General features: G+C 38.8%; 1 pseudogene; it reads left to right on the top strand.

Annotated features, from left to right (window-relative positions):
• The first annotated feature begins 6,694 nt into the window (after positions 1-6,694).
• LOC101573978 lies at positions 6,695-7,840 on the top strand (annotated as a pseudogene).
• The last annotated feature ends 2,915 nt before the right edge of the window (positions 7,841-10,755 follow it).

The raw sequence follows: 10,755 nt of genomic DNA, 5'->3' as shown, positions 1-10,755 counted from the left end.
TGGGGGTTCCTGGAACTCGGCAGAAATTCCTACTTGGCGGGAAGGGTGGGGCAGGTAAGTGGAGTGGTGGGGGTCGGCCCGAGGGGGTGGGAGAGGGTCCTGCCTATGCTGCGCCTGGGCTGGGACTGGTCCCGCTGGCGCAGGGTAGCAGGAAGCTCTCCACACACTCACCGGACCTGGGCTAGGACTGGGTCTTGGGGTTCCTGGAAGTGGGAAGAAATTCCTACTGAGCAGGAGGGGTGGGGGGCGGCCCGAGGGGGCGGGAGAGGGTCTGGCCCATTGTACGCCTGGGCTGGGACTGGTCCCACCTGCGCAGGGTAGCAGGAAGCTCTCCACACACTCACCGGACCTGGGCTAGGACTCCTAAATTTATATTATATACAAATTTATGGTGTCGCAGATTGCTTTATCTGAGAGAAGTTATGATACTTGAAAAACACGTTGTGATACTTTCTCACTCAAAAATGGCCCAGATGAACACTGCTCTCTTGTTATGAAAGAGATTTATTTATTTGTTTATTTATTTAGAGAGTTGAGCAGACCCCAGTAGACTGTTGCAGTCCTATAGATGTGACTTCTTGTTCACTAAATTATTTATACCACAGTATCATTTGCTGTTGTTAACAATTCTCAACAAAATAGATTAAAATCATTAAATACACTATAGGAAGCTGACAACAATTCCTGATACTTAGTGGCAATCTGAGCTGTTCCTTCCACCCAGGATGGTGAGGCCCTGCTTTGGGAGGGGATGAACATGTAGCTAAAGAAATGGCTCTACAGAGTCTTTTCTCACTTGGGCAGTACGTGTAAGACCTACTGCAAAATCTTCAAAGTTTGAACCTTGTTCTTTACACTCCCTCTATGTAAAATATGGTTATATTTTTAAATATTGATTAAGATACAGTCTATCCCATTTAACAGGTTTGAGGGATATAAAAAGGACTTTGTCTTTGGACATTTGAATCTATCAGCACTATTTGTTCAGAGCCTGTTCTCTGTGTTCTCTTTCTCTTTGAATGGTAGCAAGTCTGCTTTGCTTCCAACAGTGCAAAATTTTCAACCAAACCACTCCCATCCAAATTATCGCACCTGTACCCACTTCTAAGCAAACAAGGCTGTTTTACGCTGTTGCTAGCCCTCATCACTCAAACTGCCTTTTTTTTCCTTCCAATTTCTATTCCCAGTCTCATAGACCAGTATTTCAAGCCATGTCTTGATGTTTAATCTTTATGAAAACAGAACACTTCAAAGAAGTTTCCATGACATGTCCCATTGTGTTTTCAAAGCCTAGTAACATATTGTTTCTAGTCTTTGACAATCAGGTTTCCCCTCATGGTAGATGAGGAAGCACTCTCCATCAGATTGTCCCGGTAAACAGCAGCCACAATGATTATCTGTAGAGCTTCACCACAGAAATGCAATAGAGAAATTTAAGTAGGATTTCATTGCTGCTTAGGACCTAGGCATTCTGTCTTAGGACACCATAAATATCAACTGATCTTTGTTCCACATGTTAGACAGTTTTTAATTTGGATAGTTGTATTTACATGATATAAGCAAGGTTCTAAGACTAATTGCTAAGCAGAATACAGTCTTCATGTTCTTTCTGCTGTAACTTACACATTATACCATTATACATTGTTTGTAAAGTAGATATCTGAAAGCTTAAATGAGAGGGAATGAGCAAAAGCAACCATGGAGACAGCAAGTTTCTCATGGATGAATGGTGGCACAAAATTGAAATCCTAGTAGCATGTGGTCTCTAAGACTTCCCAACAATAAAGTCAGAGCCAAAAGGGAGTGATAACTGGGTGTTGGCAAAGGAGATCCCACTAGGTGAATACTGCCAACTAGGTCACACAATCTCAAAAGCAGCTTTTTTACTGTATGCTTATGATCCTTATATTTCTTTTTAGTGATTTAGGACACTAAAGAAAGATTTTCCCTTAAGACTTTCCCATTAATTTTGTAGCTGCTATGTGGGTTATAACCACTAATGAAGCCTACTGGTACTCTTCATTTTTTTATTGGGGGTGAATACCTAGTAATCATTTTTTCCAGCAGAGTAAGAAAGTTAGGTCCATTTGAGAAGACAGAATCAAGGCCGGCATTTGTAGGCACATATGCCACACGGGGACTGGCTGTTCTTTCATTCTCCCTTGCACTTTGCCAGTCTTTGAATAATTTCATATTAAGGAAAACAGAGCACATGTGTTGCTAACTCATTTACACTTAAATTTTAATAATATCCAGCAAGAGTCAGATCACATCCAGCATAGTTTTCATGCTAAAGTCTTAGAACAAGTGACTTGAATTTAGCACACCACAAAATATTTTGACCACTTTTCTCCTCATGCCTGCTCAAGGCTTGAGTCACTTGACTTACAGTAAATAGTTTCATGGCCCTAATTTTACTTTTTAATATATTAGTTTGATCAAAGCTTGTCAAATCTACCTATACTGTAATCTGTTCAAACATTATTTTAAACCTCTCACATTCCCAAACAAAATAAACTGTGATTTTAGAAACAAAAAGACAATTGCAATGTGGAAAATCAGGGGCATCTAATAATAAAAAAAGTGATTTTTTATTTTAAATTTTGGATGGACATCTAAGTTTTACAGTTGTACAATTGTTACTTACTAATCTTTGGCTACTATTGCTAAACAATACAATAATTTAAACAACTTAAATTTTTTTCATATTTCTTGTAACTATTTCATATGGTTAAAAACCTTTCACCCAATTTAAATTATTAAACTTCTGTTTCCTAGCTTTTATTTTCCCTGAAAGTTACGGAAAATTTTTTTAGTAGCTTAATAATATCACATCAATCATAACTGTTTGGACGGTGTATTTATTTGTACATTCATAACTCTAGTGCTGCAAGTAGACCCTTTTTTAATGAAATCTTGTATAGGTATTCAAATGATTACATATTAAGTTTCTCCAGCATTTCCATCTTGCTAGTAATAAAAAAATCATACACTAAATATAGAGATATCTGTATCTATATAAAGATGATTATGCAAGATTTAATTAGCAAAGCAGCCCCAGGCAAATTGCAGAAGGTGAAACAAAGACAAAAGTAAAATTTAAAAAAATTATTCATACATCATACAGAGAGAAAACAGGTACATTTCCAGCAGTGAAGCTCAACTGGCATTTTATATTTAAATGTCTTATTTCTAAAAATACCTGGGGATCTTTAAATCAAAGTCTCGGGGGGTAGGTTCCAGGCTTCAGTATTTTATTTTCAAAGTATTTCATGTAAGTCTTATGTGAAGGTAGCTGTGAAAATCACTGATTTACAGGAATGAAAATTGAAAACTAAACTCAACTTGGAGAAAGTTGATAATAAATATGAACCCTTGCATGGCTCTGGCTATATGTACATGTCTTGGGGTAAAACATGTCAAAATACCTAAGTATTGGGTCTTTTCATTGAAATGGAAAGCTTAAACCTTAGTTTCTCTATCTTGTATTGACCTGATTATATCTCCTACTTAAATATCTTCAAGTAGTTATAGATGACAATGACACTATGTATTTTTCAAGTATTTATTGTGTTTAGGTACAAAATGACCTGGAACAGAGAAAGTCCGACAGGGCCCACAAATCATTTGCACTAAGAAATATATTAACAATAAGAACTTCATAGAAGGGCTGGCGAAATAGCTCCATGGATTAAAGCACCTGCTTAGGCAGATGAAGGGGCCAGGGGTTCAATCCCCAGGACTGCTGTGCCAGTTGTGCCCCAAGGGTGCGCTGAAATGGTGAATGAGACTGGGCATGGTGATGTGCACCTGTAATTCCAGCACTTGGGAGGCTGTAAACAGGGGGATCGCTATGAGTCCAATCTATGTAATGAGGCCCTGCACTAAATACATTTAAAAAATAACTTCATGGAGTTTTTCCTGGTTAATTAACTTTTACAGTGATAATACCGATAACTTTCACTATTCATGCATCGCCAACTTTTGTGATGCATCTAAAGAGAGCCTTTGGTACCCACAGAGGATTAATGTTTAGATCCCTGATGGATACCAACATCTGTGGGTCTTCAAATTTCTTATATAAAGTAATGTAGCATTAGCTTATATATACACATTCTTCCATATATTTTAAATCATCTCTGTGGGTGCCTAAAGCATGTAAATATTATGTAGATAATTCTAATTCCATATTGTTTTGGGAGTAGTGAAAAGGAAAAAATGTACATATTCAGTACAGATACAATTTTTAATATATTTTTGATTTACACTTGCTTGAGTTTGCAGATATAAAACCTTGGATACAGAGGCTGGTGGTATATAAAAATTTAAGAAGACAACTACAAGTCTACTTCCTTTTTTAATGTATTTCATATGGGGTCTACAGGGTCTCACTACACAGATTGGACTTGTAGTGATCCCCCTATTTCCAGCCTCCCAAGTGCTGGGATTAAAGGCACACACCACCACGCCCAGTCTCATTCATGGTCTCAGCATGCCCTGGGGGCAAGGCCAGCAGAGCAGGCCGAGGATTGAACCCCAGTTCCTGTATCAGCCTAAGCAAGGGCTTTAGTCTGCTCAGCTATCTGGCTGACCCCCACAAGTCTATTTCCAATCTACTTTTATCTATACTTAACAGTGACAACAGGAGTAATGAAATAATGAAGTTCACATAACTAATCATATTAGCAAACATCTTCAAGTAGTCCTAGATAAAACTAACTTTTCAAGACAGAAATAGAAAGAATGGCATGAATGGCCCTTTAAATTCTTTATGGTGGCCAACTTGCCATCCACCTTCTCAGCCTCCCAGAGTGCTGGAGTTATAGGCATGCACCACCATGCCCAGCTATGAGGTATCTTTCTTCATGGAGCTTTGTTCATTGTGGAGTTCTCCCTGTCCCAAGTGAGTGCATGGTTTCCACTCACCCCTAATACTGTTACAGTTGATGACCCCTCTCCCCCAAGAACCCAGGTACCAACCGAGCCTGAGGAGGACTGGCAATTTCATCGAGCCCTCATGGTCACTTCATGACCGTAACTAAATATAAAGGAAAGAGCAAGCACAGCAGTCTGTAGAAGACATGAAGTGAGAAGTCAGTGCTTACTAATGACTGAGTATGTGCGGGTACCGAGATGGATGTGGAGGAAGGACTCCCAGCGTGCAAGAGAAACATCTGGGGCATAAGGAGGGAAGTGAAGCGGCCTCCTAAGGTGAACTGCCAAGGAAGCAGCTTTCTAGTCCCACTGGCATGTGGAACTGTGAGCACCTCTGTGGATCCCTCCTCTCATGGACAGAAAAGTAGCCACTCAGAGGCAGGATAGGTGTGAGCCATGTCCTCATTCATTCCTCGTGGGTTGGTGAGAAAAACAGAAATGGCAACCAGTGTCCCTCTCATCTTGCCTTTGCAGACAAGGTTAATACTGATGACTATCTGGCCAGCGGCTAGTCCATCTGGGTAGCTGCTACCTCCTCCTTCCCTTAGACATCTGCACGTGAATCACCTTCATCCTAACCTGGAAATGAGCTTTCTGTTGCCTGACCTCGTGTGGACAGTGCAAACTCGAGAGGATCTGTTAGTCCCTACCGTCTGCATGTTCCTGCACGTGCCTCAGTCGTGTCCACCTCTCTCAACAGGTGTTCTAAAAGTGATCAGGCTCGTTTTTCCTTTATAAGGATGAATGTTTACAATATGTATCTGTAAAATATACACAAATGGATATGTATATGTTCATAAATGCATACAATCTGCTTGTTATTGCCTTTCTTGCATAATTGCAAATTGTTTGGTTGGAGATCATTTAAATTTAAGTGTTTTATAAACAGTATATTCTCTTTTTGACGATGATGATGACTTCAGTTCTACCTGTAAAAGGAGCTCTTAAATTACAATGTATCTATGTGGTGCTTGATGACAGGAATATGAAGCTTCTTCACCAACCAAGGTGATTGGCCAACTTACCTTGTAGTATTTGGGACCCTAAATTAGACAATTCCTGCAGCCAGAAAAATGGCTGTACTTTTCCCTTACTGGGTTTATTAAGTTCCCAGAGTATCAAAAAACAAATCTTTATGGTAGCCTAGTGAATTCTGTCTTCTTAGACTGCTTTGCTCAAGTATTGTTTAATCTATAAGGTGGTTGTAATTGTTGTGAAGCATTGTTTGTTAAGTTTTTTTCCTAGTAAATAGGCATATGGAAAAAATGAAAAAATTTCTTCCCATTTTGCATGTGATGGATGAGGATTTGGATGTCTTTTCAAAGAAGGTGCTACTTGAGATGAGTTTTAATAGAAATATAACAATTAGCTGACAAAAAAATGTGTGAGTGGGTAACGAGCTGGTTTCAAGGCCAAAGGAACAGCATATGGGAAGAGACCAACAAAAGCCAACAGGGTGATAGATACATAGATAGATGTACAGCCACCCTCTGTATCCAGCCTATCTATCAATCTATCATGTATTTACCCATCTATTGAGACAAGAGACAAGGTGTTTTGAGACAGGCTTTCACTATGCAGTTCAGGCTGGCCTTGAACTCACTTTGTAGCTCAAGCTGGCCTCTAACTCCTATTAATCATCCTGCCTCAGTATCATGAGAGCTGGGATTCCAGGCACATGCCACCACACTTTGCTTCAAAATAATATTTTAGATGCATGAGAAGGCCTGTCTTCCCAGCCTTCAGCAAAGCTGCTACCATGTTCTCTCAGGTGAACACCTTCTGGCTGTCAGCCTGGGCCTTGCAGCTGCAGTGGATCCAAGTTCAAATATGGAAACTTTGAAAGACATTACCAGGCAACTAAAGTCAATAAAAAGCATCTAGAAAATTACCAAGTCTATGAAAACAGTGGCAGCTGCAACATATGCCCATGTTGAGAGGGAGCTGAAACTGGCTCAGATATATGGAATAGGATCTGTTGCTCTGTATGAAAAAGTTGATCTTAAGGTACCCGAGGACAAGAAGAACATCTTATCACCAATTAGTCCTCAGATCGAGGGTTTTGTGGTGCCACACATTCCTCAGTATCTAAACAGATGAAAAGTGAGGTGGCCACACCCACAGCAGCTGGAAAAGAAGTCAGCTTAGAGCCAACCAAATAGCTCAGAGGATTAAAGCACCTGCAAGCAGGTGCAGGGGCCAGGGCTTTGATCCCTGGGCCTACCATGCCTTCCCCCACCTCCCCCAGGCATGCTGAGATAGCAATTGAGACTGGATGTGGTGGAACGTGCCTGTAATCCCTGCTCTTGGGAGGCTGATAAACAGGCAGATCACTACGAGTCCAATCTAATAGTGAGATCCTGAACACCCTGTAGATCCTTCCCTAAAATACAAAAAAAAAAAAAAAAAAGGAAGTCAGCCTTGTTGGAATTGGTGATAAAATTAAGGGCATACTTTCCAACACTCATTTTGACCAGTTTCTGGTTACATTTAAGGATATGGGAAGAAAGCCCCTTATTTCTGGAGATGTGTCTGTCATTGTTATTGAAGTACCAAGTTCTAAATAGAAGGTTGATGAAGGCTTCCATCTTCAATTGATTTGGGTCCATTATCTCCCATAAAACAGAAAAACAAACCCACCTTTTCTCTTAATACCATCGCAGGCGCTGAGAGCATGAACATCTGTGATGTTGCTGAGAGTGCAGTCTGGCCAACATCAAGGACTACTTCCTGAAGGAATCCTGCACCCGTGAGCAAAGCATCAGAATCACAGCGATAGACAGCGCTGGCAAGATGGCTTCTGAGATGATTGATAAATTGACTTTGACATTCAATTATACTCACTAAGCCATCATCACCAGAGTAGATTGAATTCATCTCTGGTGCAGCAGCTCTGGATCAATGAAAATCAAGTTTTACCCTCAGACAAGAGGTAAAGAAAGAAAATTCAACAAGCTGATTTTGTTTTCAACTTATTATTGTCTTTGTGTAAAGAAATGTGACCCACTGTTTGAATTACTAAAGACAGCAAGATGTTTATAAATTACCTTACTATAAACAACTTATGATAGAAAAAATAATATTTTTGATGTAAAGAGTTGTGAGGAAAGTGAGAGGGGTAGATTGTGAGTTGGGGATGGGAGGTACAGAACAGACCAGCTGGAGACTGTCAGAAGTGAGAGGAAAGACAGGCTCAGGAGTAGAGTCAGATAGAGAAGAGGGAATCTATGAAAACGTGTTGATCAGATACAATCTTGGTCATGGCAGGAGGACTCAATGAGAGGGAAAAGGGTAATTCTGGGTTTCTTGATTGAACAGCTGGTATAACCTTCTTTTTTTTTTTTCGGAACCGGGGATTGAACTCAAGCCCTTGCGCTTGCCAGGGAAGCGCTTATTCTACTGAGCCATCTCCCCGGTCCTCATGATAAAACCTTTTAGAAAAATAAGATGTATAAGAGATTTAGTAAATAAGTGGAAATGAGTGCAATTCTAGATGCAGTTTTCTTTTTTAAGTTAGCTTGTAAAACAGAAATTGCCTTTAAATTCTTAAAATACTTAAAAGAAATACACATTAAAGAACATTGTACAAAAATAGCTGGTTCAAACTGGTGAAAATTGCCAGGGTTTTAACAGGCAAGGAAAGACTAAAGAAATCTTTCAGACTAAAAATACTAATAGACTTGACAGTCTCTTACAAACAGAATTTTCTTTCTCAACAAAATACATTAACTGGGACTGTTAGAATAATTCAAATTTTTTCTGTTGATTAGCTAATAGCATATACAATACTCAGATGAATTACTGATTTTATAATTATAGTAATTTTACATAAGAAAATAATCTTAATTTTTAGAAAATATACACTAAAGTAGTTATGGTAAATGGATGTTGCACATACAGTTTACTCTCAAATGGTTCAGGAAACATGTATATGTAGAAAGACTGACTAATAAAGGTATTATGTTAAAATGCTAACTTTTGAGAATACAAGCAAAGATTACTCAGGAATTATTTGAACTGTTCTTGTAATTTTCTGTAAGCTTGAAATTATGTCAAAATGAAAAAGCATTTTAATAAGAATTCCTTTTGAAATATTTAAAACCCTTAAAGCACAACATAATGCTTATGGTTCCTCTGACTAGAGTAAACAATAAATGTCCCACTTACTTTCATTTTTAAAGCATAATTTTACCTCATAAAATTTTATGTAGAAAAAAAGGTGCACATATTTTTGCAAAGGAGAAGAATGGTAAAAGATATAGGATTAATTATCCCTGAAATTAATGATGAAGCCCTGGGAGTATGATTTCTGTAGGGACTAGAGGTGTTGTACTCTGGGCTTCAGCTTTACTGCAGAGTTCCTAAAATAAAGCCCAAGCAGTAAAGCTAAAGCTTATTGAGTATTTTATCTACCCTCAAAATGTCCAAGAGGCTAAATTGTTATTTTACTTTTTATAGGAAAGCAGAAACTTCAGTCCTTCCATATATCATCCAACGATGAGAAAGTATTTGTCTAGTTGTTTTGATTTGATAAAAAACCACATAGAAGAGCTACATCAATGGTGCTATTCATCTGGGTCTATAATAAGCTACTCACATAAACTTTTCAGAGTCTCCTTGGGAAAAACAAAACAAAACAATAAATAGTACTCATGAGTAAATGTTGCCAAGACAGGTGATATCAAGTGCTAAAAACAGTAGTAGAGCTATAGCCTGGTTTGCAACCAAGTGGTCTTCCTCTTCTCTTAAGGGCTGTTCCGGCTAAGAGGGGTAAGAGTCAATGTCCACTGCTCTTCTGCTCAAAATGAAAGTCAGGACACTTAAGAAAAAATAAGAATTGAAAGGCACGGAAGAGTCATTATCCTATCTTTTCATGGTCTGGTCTTTTTCAACTATCTTAATCTAGATACTCATCTTTAAGGTCTTTAATCTTACTGTCCTTGGTAAATGCAAGAAAAGAGAAGCAAAGGGTAGGGGTTCAAGACAAGGAAGCAGATCAAAAAAGCATACACACAAAAACAAATGGAACAAATCCACATGGCCTCCTGAGGAGAGATAGTGTTCAGCTCTGGATAACAGAGCACAGAGCTCAGCTCCTCCTGGAGAAGAAGCTGAACTCCTGGAGGGTGGTGGAGCTGGCTCACCCCTATACACCTCTGCTCCTCTTCTCACTAACATTCTTTCCTTTTATAGCTCCCTGGTTTCTCTCACTTTTCATCAATTTTCCTGACCCCCTTTTCAAACTGGCCCATGAAAATAGGTTAGTTCTCAACACATTGCACTAGGAGAACCTAGTCATTTGTGCCGTTGTTTGTCTCTGGGAATTTGTTTGACACCTTTCTCAGATGTCTTCTTTTGGATCCTCTTTTTTCAGACAGAGAACAAGTCTCGGGTCATGTAGATTCATTCTCAGGTCAAGAAATTCCCTACAGTCTCTCAATAGGTTAAAGCTAAGATTCTCTTTTACATTTTGCATGTCTCCCCACATTATGCACACCAGTTGATTAAGAATTTATAGCCTAAACAAATACAATTATTTTAGTCTCTTCTATATCCTTTCAAGGAAAAAGTAGCATCATTGTTGATTGTTTGATCTCCTTTTATTAGCTAATGAACATAGCTAGTACAAAAGAGTGTCATAATGATGTATATGAAAGCAGTAGAGAAAAAAATTGCTTATAAACAAAAAGAATCAGTGAATTGTTACCTTTCTAATTAAAAGCAATGGCTAATAATGTGACCAACACAACTCTCCTTATGTGCTGGATGTATCTGTCTGTACCTGTGGCAGTATAGACTATAACACAAATGCTCTCCAAC

The sequence above is a fragment of the Octodon degus genome, unplaced genomic scaffold (genome assembly GCF_000260255.1).
Source record: "Octodon degus isolate 3935 unplaced genomic scaffold, OctDeg1.0 scaffold00248, whole genome shotgun sequence".
In the NCBI taxonomy this organism is placed as follows: Eukaryota; Metazoa; Chordata; class Mammalia; order Rodentia; family Octodontidae; genus Octodon; species Octodon degus.
This window is presented reverse-complemented; position numbering and strand designations above follow the sequence as displayed.